This window comes from Dipodomys merriami, unplaced genomic scaffold (genome assembly GCF_024711535.1).
Source record: "Dipodomys merriami isolate MVZ:Mamm:240054 unplaced genomic scaffold, mDipMer1.0.p SCAF_25, whole genome shotgun sequence".
In the NCBI taxonomy this organism is placed as follows: domain Eukaryota; kingdom Metazoa; phylum Chordata; class Mammalia; order Rodentia; family Heteromyidae; genus Dipodomys; species Dipodomys merriami.
The window spans coordinates 2373225-2392613 of record NW_027203937.1 but is presented as its reverse complement, the minus strand read 5'-3'; the positions used below and the strand labels follow the sequence as shown (position 1 = coordinate 2392613).

At 40.3% G+C, this 19389-nt stretch overlaps 1 pseudogene; it reads left to right on the top strand.

The window, feature by feature from the left end:
* The first annotated feature begins 4060 nt into the window (after window positions 1–4060).
* LOC138836140 (ADP-ribosylation factor 1 pseudogene) lies at window positions 4061–4955 on the top strand (annotated as a pseudogene).
* Window positions 4956–19389: the final 14434 nt, after the last annotated feature.

The window sequence follows — 19389 nt, the reverse complement described above, 5'->3', positions numbered from 1 at the left end:
AGGTATCAGCGATAAAATTGTGCATGAAGTATGCAACATCTTTCTGGCTCATAGCTTTAATTCTAGCTATGTTGGTGGCTAAGAGATGAGGATCATAGTTCAAAGCTACTCTGGGCAGGATTTTTTTTTGGCAAGTTCTGGGGCTCAAACTCCGGGCCTGGGCACTGTCCCTAGGCTTCTTTTGCTTAAGACAAGCATTTGGCAACTTGAGCCACAGCACCATTTCTGGCTTTTTCTGTTGTACTAAGGAATCAAAACCAGGGCTTCGTAACAAGCATTCTACCACTAGGCCACATTCCCAGCACTGAGCAGTAAACTTTGTGATACTCTTATCTCCAATGAACTTCCAAAAAATCTAAAGTGGAGTTGCTGCTCAAATGGTAGAGTGTTAGCCTTAAACAAAAAAGCTAATAGCAACCTCTTATCCTCATAGAGCTTACATGGTACTGTGAAAGTGATGATTATTGGTCATTATCATAACTGGAATGATTAATATACTGCATAAAGTGGTGTAAATCAATGTCAAATGTTTCAGGGTAGCAAAACAGCAAGCTGAAAGTTTGTCTACAAAGGTTGAAAATACAATAACACTGGGAAATAAGTAGAATAAAACATTTTGGAAGTAGAGAAAAGAAATGACAATAGACTGAATTTTGGGTCCAATTGCTGCATTACCTGAATATTAACCATGTTTGTCAAAGCCTCTTCAGAAAAAGAACTAGCTTAATTGCATTTTGTGGTTGTATAGTCTAAAATCTCATAAAATTGATCAGTATTTCTAGCTCATAGAAAGACACAATCCTTTCTTTGTATTTTTCTCCATGTTAGTGTTTCTCTATTTGTCTCCATCACTGTGAGTCTGAAACCACTCCCCTGATCCTTAATTTCTTTTATATAGGAGATGATTTTAAAAAATGAGAACTGTATGGGAAAAGATACAAGAAAATCAGAGAAATATGAATGAGACTGTGGGTATAATCAATGAATGGATTGTAAGTATGACATTGTTTTCCCTCAAAACAACAGCCCAAGAAAGAAAGACCACAAATGGATTTATTCATTGCATTTTCCATTGCATTTTCCTCATATTGGTAGGGATTTGAGGGAGATCTTTCTTTATGATTCCTACATTTGAAAAATAATGGAACATTGCTGTCATAGCTGGGCTATGTAACAGAGAAGATTGATTTTAATTACCTACTTACTAAATCAGAAAATTATAATTTTATGTAAATTATTTGTTTCTGGTTTGAAAATGATCAGTGAGAATGTTTCTTGTGGTATTTTAGGAATTAATGAGTAGATGAAAGAGTTTGAAAGAGAACAGGATTAGATCTTCAGATATGTAATAAAGAATAGAAAATAATTAATCAAAGAGAATTACCAATGAATGGGGTTTCTGACAAGGAGGAAGGCATGATCTTATGTCTGCAGCATTCTGGGAGAGGCCATGATTCATGAAAGATGAGGTTGAAATGTAGAAGGCAAAGTGAGATGAATATGTGATGTAGGACTTCCTTGTTTCTGCAGTGGTATGTGCATTATCAAAGAGGAATGACAAAGAGATCTTTATGGGATACTTCATCTGGGTGTCCAGGAGGAATTAAAACAACATTCAGAGATACTTATAAATGAAGGGACTGTGACTTTTCAGCAACTTACTAAAATAAAAACTGAAATATTTCTGAAGAATCATGACCTAATAAAACCATATAAGGAACTGTTAAAAAACATATCAAAAGGCAGATGTGCAACTCCTACAGGTAAGGGACTCTTACAGGTAAGGGATTTATAATTTTTAGATTATCAGAAGCCCACATATTCTCTATCTTACTAGGCACCACTTTTTTCTATTGCTTGTGTTTTTCTTAACAATGAGGTATTGCCTAGTAGGAAATTAAATATATATGTAACAGGCACATGTATATACATGTACAAATACATAGATACAGGTATACATATATACAGATATATATCTATGTATATGTAACCCTTATTATCACTGAACAGACAAGCTATATAGAATTGTGCATGATTTCCTAAGGAACTATTTCCTGAGAATATTTCTTCTGTTATTCCTCTTTCTAGATTGCTTCTTTAAAAATCAGACAGTAGCTTTTCATAAATATTCCATGTTTGTCTCCAATCCAGCATAAAAGGAAAATCGAGAGAGCTAACTTTTATTTCTTCCTCTGTCTAAACATTCCTGATTTGAGAAACCTGTGGAGCATGTTCCTTGTTGTGGACAATCTCTGGAAAAAGAGTTTTGCAAAGCACTAGTACTTTATATCCATGAATGGTTCCTGACCCTGTACCCCTCACTCTTCACCCTCTGAGTTTTCAATTTAGCAATAATTCATATTTAGCAAGCCACCCTAGACTAGGAAAAGGAGTTTACAATGAGAGTAAATGTGATTATGAATGTTGTTTTTCTGAATTTTGTTAAATCAAAGGCTAGGGGGAGGGTTTAAGCTATCAATGATGATGAAAATCTCTTTTCTTTATAGGATTCAGAATATATACTAGCAAGGTAAATTTGGTCTTCAATGTAAATGTCATCATAAGGACATTGATAGTTATTATGGTACTTTGTCCCTTTTCCTTATGTGATATTGTCCACTTAATATGACTTCTGGGGGCTGGGAAGGTGGCTCAGTGGTAGAGTGCTTGCCTTGCATGCCTGAGGCCCTGGGTTCGATTCCTCAGCACCACATAAGCAAAAAAAGAAAAAAAAAAGCTGGAAGTGGCACCGTGGCTCAAGTGGTAGAGTGCTAGCCTTGAGCTGAAGAGCTGAGGGACAGCGCCCAGGCCCAGAGTTCAGCTCCACAACCGGACCCAAAAATATGACTTCTTTCTTTTCATTAAAAAATTAGTCTTGGCTTCCCTATGCCTGAATAATATATTTATTACTGAATTAAATGTAGAAAGTTTGGGCACCTATCTTTGGCTTTAGATTTTATGTCATAATCATATTAAGAAGCTTAAAATAGTTTTTAATCCAATGAGTGGCAGGCAGAAAAGAAGAAAAGAAAAATTATGCTGGATGCTGGTGGCTCACGCCTGTAATCCTAGCTACTCAGGAGGCTGAGATCTGAGGATGGCCTGTAATCCTAGCTACTCAGGAGGCTGAGATCTGAGGATCGCGGTTCAAAGCCAGCCCGAGCAGGAAAAGACTGTGAGACTCTTATCTTCAATAAACCACTAGAAAACCGGAAGGTGCTGTAGCTCAAGTGGTAAAGTGCTCGCCTTGAGCTGAAGAGCTGAGGGACAACCCAGGCCCAGGGTTCAAGCGCCACGACTGACAAAAAAAAAAATACTTAAGACTAGAAAAACTTTTCCCATGCTTATAAAGTTAACTACAACATCAGAAAACTGTCTTGATAAAAATTTTTCAGTTGGGGCTGAGGTGAGGCTGAGGGACAAGCGGCGGCGGCGGCGGCGGCGGCGGGGGGTTGCGGCCGGCGGGGCGGCCTTGGGCTCGCGGGGGCTCCTGGGTGCGACCCGTGCCCGGGCAGTGCCGGCTAGGACTGCGTTGGGCCGCACGACACCCTCCAGCCCGCCGCTGCCGCGGCCCGGAAGCCCCCGCCCGGCTCGGCGCCGCCCCGAGGTTCGCTGCCCCGGTGCCGGGCGGAGGCGGCGGGCGGCCGGGCCCCTCGGGGGCCGCGGGGTCCCCGAGCGGAGGACGGGCGAGCCCGCGCCTCCGCGCACGGCTCGGGCTCGGGGGTGGGGAAACTGAGGCGCCGGCCGGCCCGAGGAGGCGTCAAGGTCACGCGGGTACCGAGGGCTTTCCGGAGGACGAGGGGGACGAGTGGGGCACCGCGCACGGGCCCGCAGGGCGGCTGCCCCTCCTCGCTCCCCGGTGGGACGGGCTTTGGGTTCCGCACCGCGGCAACCACCAGCCCCGTCCTCCCGGGCCGGTCCCTCCCGCCCGCGGACGCCAGCTACTGCGCGCCATAACCTTTAACCCGACGAGGAGCACCGGCCCCGACTGGCGTTGGTTACGGGTGCCGGACTGTCGCCGGGCCTCCAGTGCAGCACCTACCTCCTCCGTCCCGGGACTATGGGCAGGCCGGGGCGGGACAGCCTGCAGCCGCTGCCTTGCGTGATCCTATAAGTCACCATGGAGAGGGCCTCACCGCAGGCGCCGCTCAGCCTGGGAGCGGTCTTTGGCCAGTGTGGCCTCCACCTGTCCACAAGCATGGGGAATATCTTTGCAAACCTCTTCAAGGACCTTTTTGGCAAAAAAGAGATGCGCATCCTCATGGTGGGCCTGGATGCTGTCGGAAAGACGACAATTCTGTACAAACTGAAGCTGGGGGAGATCGTGACCACCATCCCCCCACCATAGGTTTCAACGTGGAGACTGTGGAGTAGAAGAACATCAGCTTCACTGTGTGGGATGTGGGCGGCCAGAACAAGATCCAGCCGCTGTGGCGCCACTACTTCCAGAATACCCAAGGCTTGATCTTCGTGGTGGACAACAATGACAGAGAGCGTGACAATGAGGCCCGTGAAGAGCTCATGCGGATGCCGGCGGAGGATGAGCTCCAGGATGCTGTCCTCCTGGTGTTTGCCAACAAGCAGGACCTCCCCAATGCCATGAATGCTGCTGAAATCACAGACAAGCTGGGGCTGCACTCTCTACGCCACAGGAACTGGTAAATTCAGGCCACCTGTGCCACCGGCGGGGACAGGCTCTATGAAGGACTGGACTGGCTGTCCAATCAGCTCCGGAACCAGAAGTGAACCAGAACTCCCCTTCCCCCTCACTTCCTCCTCTCCGCCCTCCACTTTCCGCTTTCCTCTCATGTGGCAAACGTGCAACCCTGTGGTCATGAGTGCCAGAAGCTGTCTCTGTGGGTTGGTCACAGTGTGCACCGCACCGTGCTGTGTGCGTGTGCTGACGCAGCCTGCAGCCAGGTTTTTTTTTTTTTTTGGTCGGTCGTGGGCTTGAACTCTGGGCCTGGGCGCTGTCCCTCAGCTCTTCAGCTCAAGGCGAGCGCTCTACCACTTGAGCTACAGCACCACTTCCGGTTTTCTGGTGGTTTATGGAGATAAGAGTCTCATGGACTGGCTTTGAACCGCGATCCTCAGATCTCAGCCTCCTGAGTAGCTAGGAATACAGGCGTGAGCCACCAGCGCCCGGCTTGCAGCCAGGTCTTAATTTAATGTAAATAGTTTCTGTTTCCACTGAGGCAGTTTCTGGTACTCCTATGCAATATTGCTCAGCTTTTTTATTGTAAAGAGAATCAACTTACGGTCAGTACTGAGAAGAGATTTGGACATGTGGGCATCTGGTCTCCAGGAGCCAGTGGGTATAGATCAGTATCGGAATCCATTTGGTGGTTGGTTTTTAACCTGAACTCAATGCATTTTTTAAAATTGTTAAAAATACAAGCAGAACACTTGAACACATAGAAGGGAGACTCTGCCTAGTGTAGGTTTTTGCAGTAACCGCCTGAATGCTTAGTCCATCAGATCAGCTAGCTGTTCCCATGTGGAACAGGAGAGAAGGTGACAAACGAACCACCATCGTTGCATGGTCACAGTAGAGCCCGCGTGACTCGCCTGTCTGTGGATCACCTGCATTCCATAGTGTGCTTGTACTCGTGCTCACACGGTCACCAAGGGGCTGGCAGGGGCCGGGGCAGGGCCTCATCCTTGATGGGCCTGTGGCCTAGCAGCCGCCTTGCTCGAGTACTGTGGGAGGCCTGGATCTAGCCAGCAGGAGTCTGCAAGCTGGGAGAGTTGGCCCACTCCAGACCCAGTCCCAGAGCACCCCATCTCCATGTGTGAAGTAGCTTCCTCCCTCAGCCTGCAAGAGTCTGATTTGTCATCGAAAAAGACGACTTCTACTTTTTTTCTTTTGTATTTTGATAAACACTGAAGAAGCTGGAGCTGTTAAATTTATCTTGAGAAAACCTCAGAACTGGTTTATTTGGTGTCGTGGAACCTCTTACCGCTTTCAATACACAATTAGTAATCAACTGTTTTGTATACTTGTTTTCAGTTTTCATTTCAACAAGCACTGTAATTATAGCTATTAGAATAAAGTCTCAACTATTTCAAAAAATTTTTTCAGTTGGGTTATTGAAAATAATTTAAAGCTGATTTAGACTTGAAGCCCAAACAACCCACTTTGTTTTTCTCTTCCGAGGTGTGAGTCAGTGTTGCTCTTAATGCCTCAACCTGTGATTTCATAACTCGGTGCTCATCCCATCCCTGGACTGATGGAGAAGCTCAAGCAATACCAAGGTGAGTGTCAGCTCACTAATTGTGCTATACTGCACAGTTAGAGGAGTTTTCTGTGGGTAATATTTGAATTTTTAGGCTTGTATCTAGTATAGAAACTAGCCATTTGTAAATATATTTAGTATAGTCCTTATGGTAATATGGAATAATACATAATAATAAATAATATATTAAATATGATTTGGCCTTGCCAGAAATTACATAGAAAAGGAAGAAAAATACATTTTCAAAATGTGTTGAGCTTGGAAAACCTTATAGGCAAGGTCAACTGTTCAGAGTGATACTAACAGACTTTATTTTATTTTTTGGATTAAAATAATACTTATTTACAAAATTTACCTCTAAAACTTTTCTTAAGAAGTAGATAATTTACAAATGGCAGATATTGCTATTGTTGTCAAAGATGTCTTCAAGAAAATATTTATGATCACTTCTGTTTAATACAGTGATAAATGGTAGATACTAATCTTTTTATCTGTGTATCAAACATTATCAACAATTAAAGACTGAACCATTAAGTTGGTTACTTGCTAAGATTTAAATATCCTGGAAGAAAAGACAAGATAAAGACTCTGAGTCATATCTCAATAGCTATAAAATAAATTATTGGGGCTGGGAAGATGGCTCAGTGGTAGAGCACTTGCCTTGTATGCATGAAGCCCTGGGTTCAATTCCTCTGCACCACATAAGCAAAAAGGAAAAAAGCCAGAAGTGGCACTATGGCTCAAGTGGTAGAGCACTAGTCTTGAGCTGAAGAGCTGAGGAACAGCGCCCAGGACCAAAGTTCAGGCCCCATGACCAGACCCCCCACCCTCCAAAATTGTTTGTAACATCTTCCTTGGCTAATGGATTTTAAATTAATCTTTTTTGAGTTTAAATACAATTATTTAAGTATAATGGGATAATTAAAGCAGAAATAGAAGGAAACAAGAATCCAGACCCTGCTTGTCACCAAGGAAATGAAACTAGGGAAAATATTATGGGTGTTTGTCCTCAAGGCATGTATATGTATATACATACACTAGATAGATAGATAGATAGATAGATAGATAGATAGATAGATAGATAGATAGATAGATAGATAGATAGATAGATAGATAGATAGATAAAGTTTATATTCTAGTATGGCTCGAACCCATAGCCTAGACACTACCTCTACTTCTGGCTTTTTACTGGATAATTGGAGGTGAAAATATCTCATGACCTTTCCTGCCTGGCCCAGCTTCCAATCACTATCCTCTGCAACTATGACCAACACCCAGTTGCTTAGTGCATATGTTTTGAGGACTATTTCCTTTACCCTTCTTACATGAAGCAGTTATTATAAGTTACTTTCAAATTTTCAGTTGATTTAAATTACAGGCACATACAAATGAAAATTAAGGATAATTTAAATTTTATTTGATGTTTCATCTGAACATCTGTTATCTGACTGTTTTACCTTGGAAATTAGTACTAATAAAGTGAAAATTTTTATTTTGGAAGGATTTTTTTCTAATTTGTTCCATGGGTCTTTTTTGCTTAAAGACTATTACTGTTTCCTAGCTACTCAGGATACTGAGATCTGAGGATTGAGGTTCAGAGCCAGCCTGGGCAGGAAAATCTGTGAGACTCTTTTTTTTTTTTTTTAGGATAATGTTTTTTTTTTTGTTTTTTTTTTTTTTTGGTGAAAATACTGTACAGAGAGGGTACAATTACATGGGCAAGATAATGAGTACATTTCTTATCAAGCATTGTAGCGTCCTCCTTTGTTTCCCCTTCCCATCCCTTCCCATCCTCCCCCCCTTTCCCCCCAACTAATCCCCCCCCCACCAAAGTTGTAAAGTTCTTTTTCGACATGACAACTTGTACTTATTGTTGCAACGGGTCCACTTGTATCCTTATTTAAATGACTTGTTTTTCCCCTTCCCCTCCACAAATTATACCGACATCAAATACAGTGAAAGAAGGGGTTATACTGTGGGGGAGGGACATACAAAGCAACAAAGAAATCATCTTATAAATGCATTAGAAACAAATGCATGAAAGAAAAAAAAACATTTGAATACATATCTTAGGGTTCATTTTCCTAACATCACCTTATCTGAACTTTTCTGCTTGACTCATACATATACTAGATATTGCAAATAAGGGAAACCATGGGACCTATGTTTCTTTGGGCTTGGCTTACTTCACTTAATATAATTTTTTCCAAGTCTTTCTAACAAATGGGGCAATGTCATTCTTTCTGATGGAGGCATAGAATTCCATTATGTATATATACCACATTTCCTTGATCCATTCATCTACTGAGGGGCATGTGGGTCGGTTCCATATCTTAGCTATAGTAAATAATGCGGCAATAAACATAGTCGTGCTGGTAGCTTTAGTGTGGTCTTGTTTGTAAACATTTGGGTAAATGCCCAAAAGTGGGATTGCTGGGTCATAGGGGAGCTCAATGTGAAGTCTTTTGAGGAACCTCCATACTGCTTTCCAAAGTGGTTTACATTCCCACCAACAATGAAGTAAGGTTCCCTTCTGTCCACATCCCCTCCAGCATCTGTTGTTTTTAGAGTTCTTGATTTTTGCCATTCTAACTGGGGTGAGGTGGTATCTTAATGTTGTTTTGATTTGCATTTCTTTTATGGTTAGGGAGGTGGAGCATTTCTTCATGTGTCTATTGGCCATCCTTCTTTCTTCTTCAGAGAAGTTTCTCTTTTAAGTCTTTAGCCCACTTATTTATTGGGCAGTTGTTTCTTTGAGGATTTGTTGTTGGGGGATTTAACTTTTTGAGTTCCAAGTATATTTTAGATATGAGACGCTTGTCCATTGTATGGCTAGTGAAGATCTTCTCCCAATCCGTAGGCTTTCTATTGATCTTGCTAGCTATGTCCTTTGCCATGCAAAAGCTCTGCAACTTCATGCAATCCCATTTGTCCAACCTTTCTTTGATTTGTTGTGTTTCCGGGTCTCTATTAAGAAAATTTCGGCCTGTGCCAAGGAGACCTAGGGTTTCTCCTATTCCATCCTGTAATGTTTTCAGAGTGTCTGCTTTGACTCCAAGGTCTTTGATCCATTTGGAGTTGATTCTGGTGCAGGATGATATATAAGGATCTAGCTTTAGTTTTCTTTTTTCTTTCTTTCTTTCTTTCTTTCTTTCTTTCTTTCTTTCTTTCTTTCTTTCTTTCTTTCTTTCTTTTTTTTTTTTTTGGTAGTGGGGCTTGAGCTCTGGGCCTGAGCGCTTTCCTTCAGCTCTTCAGCTCAAGGCGAACACTTTACCACTTGAGCTACAGCGCCACTTCCGGTTTTCTGGTGGTTTATTGGAGATAAGAGTTTCACAGAGTTTCTTGCCCGGGCTGGCTTTGAACTGTGATCCTCAGATCTAAGCCTCCTGAGTAGCTAGGATTACAGGCATGAGCCACCAGCACCCGGCTTAGCTTTAGTTTTTTACAAGTAGTTAACCAATTTTGCCAGCACCATTTACTGAAGAGGCTGTCTTTCTTCCATTCTATTGTTTTAGCTCATTATCGAAGATTAGATGGCTATAGGTCTGTAGGTTCATTTCTGGTATTTCAATATTCTATTCCATTGGTCCTGAGGTCTATTCTTGTGCCAGTACCAAGCTGTTTTGATTACTATGGCTTTATAGTAGAGTTTGAAATTTGGTATTGATATTCCTCCAGCAGTGTTCTTTCTTTTGAGGAGCGTTTTTGCTATTCGGGGTCTTTTATTGTTCCATATGAATTTTTGGATTGCCTCTTCTATTTCCTTGAAGAATGAGGTTGGAATTTTGATACATATCACATTGAATTTGTAGATAGCCTTGGGAAGTATTGCCATTTTCACCATGTTGATCTTTCCAATCCAGGAGCATGGGAGTTTTTTTTTTTTGCCATTTTCTAAGTTCTGTTTTGATTTCCTTTTTCAAGTTTTTAAAGTTTTCATCATAGAAGTCCTTCACTTCTTTGGTTAAGTTAATTCCTAGGTATTTTATTTTTTGTGGAGCTATTACAAATGGAATTGCTTTCCTAATTTCAGCCACACTTTTCTCATTGTTGGCATACAGAAAAGCCATTGATTTTGGGGGGTTAATTTTATACCCTGCTACTTTGCCAAAGTTTTGAATCTGTGGGATTCTTTAAAAACAAGATCATGTCGTCTGCAAAGAGGCAGAGTTTTATTTTTTCTTTCCCTATTTGGATCCCCTTTATGTTTGCATCTTGTCTTATTGCTGTAGCAAAGCATTCTAATACTAGATTGAAGAGAAGTGGAGATAGTGGATATCCTTGTCTTGTTCCTGAGTTAAGAGGAAATGGCTTTAGTTTTTCACCATTAAATACAATGCTGGCTGAAGGTTTGTCATATACAGCCTTTATTGTATTGAGGAATGTTCCATGGATTCCTAATTTTTCCAAAACCTTCATCATAAAGGGGTGTTGGAGCTTGTCGAATGCTTTTTCTTCATCTATTGAGATAACCATGTGGTTCTTATCCTTGCTCCTGTTGATGTGATGAATAATATTATTTGATTTGTGTATATTGAACCAGCTTTGCATCCCTGAAATGAATCCTGTTTGATCGTGGTGTATAATTTTTTGGATGAATTGTTGGAGTATTTGGCCAAAATTTTGTTGAGAAGTTTTGTGTCAATGTTCATCAAAGAAATGGGCCTATAGTTCTCTTTCTTTGATGAGTCCCTGCCTGGTTTTGGCCTGAGGGTTATGATGGCTTCATGGAATGTGTTCGGTAGTGAGCTTTCTCTTTCAATTTCATTGAAGAGTTGGAGGAGTATTGGTGTGAGCTCTGCTTTGAAGGTCTTGTAGAATTCTGCTGTAAAACCATCTGGTCCTGGACTTTTCTTAGATGGGAGGTCTCTTATTGCTGTTTCTATTTCAATGCTTGATATGGACCTGTTAAGATGGTTTAACTCATGTTGGTTTAGTTTTGGCATGTCAATATTTGCTAGGAAAAGGTCCATTTCTGCCAAGTTCTCAAACTTATTAGCATAAGGTTTTGAGAAGTATTCCCTTATAATGTTCTGAATCTTGGTTTTCTGTGGTGATGTTTCCATTCTCATCTCTGAGTTTATTTATTTGGGTGTGTTCTCTTCTTTTTCTGATAAGATTTGCTAAGGGTCTGTCAATTTTGTTTATTTTTTCGAAGAACCAACTCTTTGTTTTGTTGATTCTTTCTATAGTTTTTTTGGATTCTAATTCATTTAATTCTGATTTAATTTTAATTATTTCTTTCTGTCTACTGGATTGGGTTTTATGTTGCTGTTCTTTTCCACCTGAAATGAAACTTATCTTTTGGCTACTTGACCCTGATGATGGAACCCACCTTATTTATGATAAATGCACTCAAAAACTGAGCATACCCACAGATGGGAGTTTTAAAATATCCATTTGAAATGCTTCATAAAGATTAAAAAATAGCTTTTATCTTCAATCTTTGTAAAATCATAAACAGCTTACTTGTGTTTCAAGTTGAATGCTTTCATTTGTATTACTTGAAATTAAAACATTTAAGCATTATTTAAAAAAAGAAATTCATGGAAGTGGTGCTGTAGGTCAAGTGGTAGAGCGCTCGCCTTGAGCTGAAGAGCTGAGGGACAACGCCCAGGCCCAGAGTTCAAGCCTCACGACCGACCAAAAAAAAAAAAAAATAAATAAATAAATAAAAAAATAAAAAATAAAATAAAAAAAATCTTCATTTAAAAAAAAAGGAAATTCATATGTATGAATTATAAATTACAGTTCATTATAAAATGTATTAAAATATGTATGACTGTGTCCAGCTAGCAACCTTACTTTCCTCAGAGTGGAAAGGTAGAGAAATGTTTAGAGAAGGCTTTCTTTATTTGTGTGAGTAGCAAAAAAACTCAAGAACTTGCCCCAAAACCTAAAACAAAGCAAAAAGTATGGTTTGCTCCATATTGCAGTTCCATTATTGTCTTTTACATTTTTGTTTTATTGTTTTTGATGCCATTCCCTGTGTTATCCAGGCTGCCCTCTCACTTTCAATCCTCTCACTTCAGCAATGCAGTGTCTATAAGTTAATTGGCTTTCATTACACAACTGGAAAATACTCCATTGTATCAGATAGCAAACAAGTACTCCAACTGAACTAAGCAGAAACCTCTGGGGAAACAGGAAAAAAATTGAAGAAAGCAAAAGGCAGATGGATCATTCCTAAATTACCTTGTAAAGTGAAGGACAAAAGACAGAGAAGTAATTTAGGGGGTTACTTAGGTTGTCTTTTCTGTGTAAGGATTAAAATAGAACGTGTTTTAATATCATGAAAACTAAAATTACTCACTGTTATGAACTTTGTTTTTTCCCCTTAATCCTTATTTCTATGGAGGTCAGACTACGGAATTTACATTCACGTTCAGAGTGTGTTTTTCCATTTTTATTGTGTTTACATTTCAGGAGATCTAAATTGGAGCCTCAAGTATTCTACCGCTTCATTCAGATTTATTTTCCATGCTGGGAGTAGAAATCAAGACTTACACTGTGACAAATCCCTAGCTTTCCTGTTTGTTTTTGTTTGTTTGTTTTATGGAAGCTGTTTTCTTTGTAAATCAGTCTGCCTCAGAACTGGTGATTCTTCTAAATAATAAATAAGGCCTATTAACAACAGCATCATTATTCTTCTCATAAAGTGATCTCATCTAATTAGGTCTAATGTATATCTACATTTTTTTCCTCTGCCAAGTGGCAGGGTAAGTAGCTGTATACCCATATACATACACAGCACACATCTTCAGGTATTGCTTTAAAGGTCAGGTTGTTAGAAAGTTTCTCCCTTGTAGATGGGTGGGTTTTCTGCAGATGTGTTGATACCTTGAATCTGATTTTTCTGATCAGAGTTGCACAGGATGGTAATTTTTCTCATATTATATGAATTCAAAGCTTGACCTTTGAAAATTCTCTTCTTTCCACAGTGCAGATGTTCTTCTGTCATGAAACATTGAATCTTGATATGATGATGTTTGAATTTGTGGGAATGTTTAGACCTTTCCAAACTGGTGGATTTTTGAATTATGATGCAACAACCTGTTTTGTTTTGTTTTTTTTTGCTTCAGGAGATCAAATCTTCAACTCTGAGAAATATTATTGGGAGTTCAGTACAAATGATTCTTTGAACTGGGCAATAGGAATCTATAGGAATTATGAAGAATGGAACAGTCTCCTAGTAACTAAACCTAGGAATGTGTTCCTTCTCTTATGTATGAAGAACAATCATTACAACCTCTTTACTACCTCCCCAAGGCAGTTTCAGTATGTAGAGAGGCCTCTGGAGCACATTGGTATGTTTCTTGATCTTGAGAATGGAAGTGTGAGGTTTTTTTTGAGGGGGGGGTCCAGTCGTGGGGCTTGAACTCTGGACCTGGGTGCTGTCCCTCAGCTCTTCAGCTCAAGCTAGCGCTCTACCACTTGAGCCACAGCACCACTTGGCTTTTTTCTTTTTGTGGTGCTGAGGAATTGAACCCAGGGCCTCATGCATGCAAGGCAAGCGCTCTATCACTGAGCCACCTTCCCAGCCCAGTGTGTTTTTTTTAATGCTGTCACAAGTTCCCTTATCTGGAAGTATCCCTCTGGCTCCTTACAATTTCCTGTCAGGCCTTTTTTTTTTTTTTGGCAAAGGCACTCATGATCATGTATGATAAGGGGCTCTATACATGCTAGGAATTCCTTATCTCAAGAAACACTTCAGTTGAAATAAATCATGAATACTGTACTTGTGCTTTCCTTTGTATTTAAGTGTAATCACATTTTGGAATTAAATATGCTGATAAAAAGGTAAAAAAAATCTTGTCTTCTCAATTTTCTTTTAGCTGAAATGATTGTTTTGACTCATCTTTAAAACAGTCTGTAGTTTCTTCTTTGTGAACATTATAGGGTTATAAAACCATGGATTTCTGATTCCATTTGAAACAATTCATCATCACGGTTTACACATCTAGACAGAGATGGCTACCCACAATATACATTGAAGTGTGAAATGCCTATCTTTTCAGTTACTGTCTATGTATATTAGCACATATTAAGTTGTAGAAAGGTTTTCATGACATTTTCTATGGATTCACATAATGTGCTTTCATGCATTCTATTACTCTTCCGTACCTCCTCTGTGTCTTCATCAGCCCCTGACATCGAACTCATAGTCCTCTTTTACTTTCATCATATTATATTTCCTTAACTTCCACATAATCAGGAAATCTATCTTGCCCATATAAGTCCCACTAAATGATTAAGCCTAAGGGGAAAATCACCTTGAATTTTGTACTGAATTCTCTCTTAACCTCAGGACAAATATTGAATTGTTTTTAGTAACTTAGACATTGAAACATTTTGTTCCCATTCCTTTTCTGTTTTTTATTTTTTGTTGGTGATGGGGCTTGAACTCTGGGCCTGGGCACTGTCACTCAGCTCTTCAGCTGCAGGCTAACACCTTACCACTTGAGCCACAGTGCCACTGCCAGCTTTTTCTGCTTATGTGGTGCTGAGGAATTGAATCTAGGGCCTCATACATGCAAGGCAAGAACTCTATCACTAAGCCACCCTTCCAGCCCCCTCATTCTTTTTCATAAAAAATTGTCACAACCAGGCACCAGTGGCTCATGCCTGTAATCCGAGGATCATGGTTCAAAGCCAGCCACAGCAGAAAAGTCCATGAGACTCTCATCTCCAATAAGCCAGAGGTGGCGCTGTGGCTCAAGTGGAAGAGCACTCCCCTTGAGCTGAAGAGCACAGGGACAGCACCCAAGCCCAGAGTTCAAGCCCCACGACCGACCAAAAAAAAAAAAAACTCACAAATTCAATACTTATTCTTAGTGAATCACACATTGGATAGGTCAGAAGGAATTTTAAACCAATATCTGAGTTATTCAATTACCACCTCGTATTTATTTATTTTTAAAATTTTGTCAGTCATGGGGCTGCTATCTCTGAGCTCTTTGCCTCAAGGTTAGTGGCTCTACCACATTAAGACACAGTACCACTTTTTGTTTTATGGTAGTTAGTTGGAGATAAGGTTCTTATAGACTTTCCTGCCTAGGTTGGCTTTGACTGTGATCCTCAGATCTCAGCCTCTTGAATAGTTAGGATTACAGGTCTGAGCCACCAGCTCTTTGAGAGAATGTTCCTATTTGAGGGAAGATGTTTTACTATTACACAAATACACTAAATAAATTAAGCTACCTTCAAATTTCAAGTTTTGAAGTTGACACAAGGATTTAAAAACGTATTAATAGTTGCTAGAAACATTTATCTGGGGATTGGAAAACAATTACTACAGAGATGCTGTCTTAGCATTAGTGTGTGTGTGTGTGTGTGTGTGTGTGTGTGTGTGTGTGTGTGTGTGTTAGCATACAAATACAAAAAGAGAGAAACATCTGCTGCCTATGTTGGAAAAGAGAGTTAAGATTCCATGGTTTAGAAGGAGTCAGAGGAAAATGGCAGAGGAGAAGCTGGAGGCTTAACCACACTCTCTCATAGAAAGCAGTTTTAGTGTTCCAATGAACAGTCCTAGGCTAGAGGATCACACCAACTGTGTCATCACATTACAGAGAGTTTGGCCATAGTGGGAAAATCCAGGCAAGGAGACAGATCTGAGCACTTGCTGGTAGCCACAGCTGCGGTGGTAGCAGCAGAGGCTGTAGCCGCCATACCAAAAGAGAGAGAGTATGGGACAAAGGTACCAGATATGGCAGGTGAGTGGATTCTACTCAACACCAGCAAGAACTGACAAGGATCTTCATCCTGCAGATTGCAGACCAGAGATGGCCCAGGAACCAAGACTCCATCGTGAGAAGACCCCTGACATCCTCACTTCTTCTCAGGGAGCAGAGGAAAGAAGGCCACTCCTCCCCCTCCCACCACTGGAGATCTCCATCTTTGATACTGATAAAGGCTGAGCTGAGCAGCTAGCTCCAACTCAGGCTTTGGAAGAAAACAAAAGAGACATTTTGCAGGTCACAGGAACCTTACCTGTTCTTCCAGGCTCAGCTCAAGCCAGGGTATTGTCACTCCGCCCCAGGCAGAGAAAGATCCGCCCCCGGAGGAGTGACTTTCTTCAATGGGCAAACAGAGCCAGAGGCAGCCCCTCCATATAGCAGCCTAGAAAAAACAATTGAAATTTAGTAAACATAAATCCTGAAAATGGTTCCAGGCTGGGCAACATGAGTGTCTCAGGAGCTAGCCCCTCAGGGAAAAGCTACTGTTTGCTGAAAGGCCTCAACCCTACCCATAACCTAGCCTCATCACAGCATCTCCAAACTAGAGGAAACAGCCAACTCCCTCTTTTGTGATACTCAAAACAGATCTCCCTCCAACTGAACTAGCCTGGGAGGAGGATCACAAAATCCTGGGTAACACAAGCATTTTTCTGCCTGCTCAAACAAACTGACTTAAGAAACCAATCAAGCCACAGGAAAACCAAACACCACAGCAGACCAGAGACTCCACCAAGAGACTGGTTACAGACATAGGGGAGATACAGGATCTTCCTATTCTCCCCCCACCAAAAAAAAATCAAAGAACTCTTTTTTCTACTTTAAAAAAACTATTATTTTTTAAATTGCTTTCTATTAATCTTTTTTTCTCTCATAATTTTTATTTTAGGTGTGTGTGTGTGTGTGAGTGTGTGTGTTTGTGTGTTTTAAATCTCTTCTGATCTTTTGTTCTATTTTTTATTCTTTTCACTTTTTCCCTTTGTTTCTTTTTTGCATGACTTAACTGCTTATCTGCTCATCCCCAGATATATACCCGTCATCAATTATTAGACCTTATCCCCCATTGTGTACATACTTAATCCAGAAATTTATTACTCAATTCACAACCTCTTAGGCTTAACTTCTTTAATATCAGTATTATATCTTTTTATTTTTTTGGGTCCGGTGGTGGGGCCTGAATTCTGGGCCTGGGCACTGTCCCTCAGCTCTTCAGCTCAAGGCTAGCACTCTACCACTTGAGCCACAGCGCCACTTCTGGCTTTTTTTCTTATTGCTTATGTGGTGCTGAGGAATCGAACCTAGGGCCTCATGCATGCAAGGCAAGCGTTCTACCACTGAACCACCTTCCCAGCCCCTAGTATTATTTCTTTATACATATATAATTTTCAAGTAACCAATTTTAAGAATTTTTTTTCATGTTTCCTTTCAATCCCTCCCCTCCTTTCATCCTATCATTTTCTTCTCTCAATATCATTTTTTTATAATCACATAATATTTAAGTGTTTCACTTTTTAAATTGAAATTTTTGTTTTCCCATTTTTCTTGTTTTTTTTTTTAACCTCTCTCCTATCATTCTGTCCAATCTCTTTCCCTCTCTGAGCTTAGGACATGGTACATTCACTCTCCTTTTACCTCTCCACCTCCCTCTAATCCTATTTTTCCCCACATTTCTCCCTAAACCTAATAATTTCTGGTTTGCCATATCCTTCTTTGTTGTTCTTAGGCCATTAATCCATAGTTCTTTGATGTTGAATAGATTGTATCTGTTGAACTAGATTGTATCTGCAGCCATTTTGACTGTGCAACTACAGGACTCTGGATGATGCTTGCATTAAAATAGTGTTCTAGCACAAAATTGGTGTTACTTTCATGCCAAATGGGCAGAACAAGCCAGAAAAGCACAAGAAAAACAGCAAGGCAGGGTATCTCAATTCCAACTAATGATAATCAGGTGACAGAACAACTAATGAATAATCCAGAGAAGAGTTCCCCAAAAGCTCTACAAACACTACTGGTAAACATGGTGAATGAAAAGATTGAAAACCTGCAATAGACTCCGTGTGAGCATGAAAGAAAGTGGGAGGAGGCAAACCAAAGATTAATACAGGAATCTCATGAGCATGAGGAAGCTTCTCAAAGATTAATACAGGAATTGTGTGAGCAGACTGAGAACAGTCAAAGAGAAATACAGGAATTGCATGAGCAGGCTGAGAACAGACAAAGAGAATTACAGGAATTGTGTGAACATGAGAAAGCTAATCAAAGAATAATACAGCAATTGCGAGAGCAGGATCAGAATAGACAAAGATCAATAGTGGAATACATGAAATCCGTAAACAGACAGCTGAAAGAATTCAGAGAGACCACAAAAAGAATGCTGAATGGAGCCCATTAGAAGGAATGGGAATCCAAGGAAACCATAACCAATCAACTACGTGATTTGAGAATAAACACTGAACACAAAATTAAGGAAGTAAAGAAGCTCATACAAGATCTAAAACAAAGCTCCAACAAAGAATTTAAAGCCATCAAAGCCGATCAATTAGAAGGAAAAGAAATACAAAAGAAAATAGAAAATCTTGACAGTAGGTTAGACCATGCAGAGGATTGAATATTGGGGATTGAAGACAGCCTAGATATTACAGAGAAAGAACATACAACTATTCAAGACAAATCCAAGAAATATGGTAGATCTATTCAACACTTGGAAGACACCATCAAAAGGCCTAATCTGAGGATAATGGGTGTAGAGGAATACCTAGAGACAGAAGTTAATAGTCAGGGAAATTTTTTTAACTGGATCTTAGTAGAGAACTTCCCAAACATGCAAAAAGATAGGCCTATTCAGATACAAGAAGCTTTTAGAATTCCACATAGATAGACTAGAACAGGACATCCAACCATCACATTATAAGCCACACAGGATCAATTCAGACAAAGGGTAGGATCCTTAAAACTGTCAAGGAGAAAAGATCAATCACCTATAAAGGGAAACCAATTAGAATCACCTCAGATTTCTCAGCAGAGACAATCAAAGCAAGAAGAGCCTGGAATGATGTATGCCATGCCCTAAAGACAAACAACTATCAACCAAGAATACTATAACCAGCTAAACTCTCCTTCATAGCTGAAGGTCAAATAAAATTTCCATAGCAAAGAAAAATTGAAACAATACATCTCCACCAAACCAGCCCTACAAAAGATACTTAAAGATGTCCTACACATAGAAAACCAAAAAGTCAACAATAAAGGCCAAGAAACCTCACCCAAATTGAGAAACCAAGAACCATAGGAAGAACCCAGTTGTCATAGTCCCCAAGAAGGTGGATAACATGGCAGGAACTCCCAAATAATTTTCAGTCCTATCTCTCAACATTAACGGACTTAACTCTCCAATTAAGCGACATAGACTGTCTAGT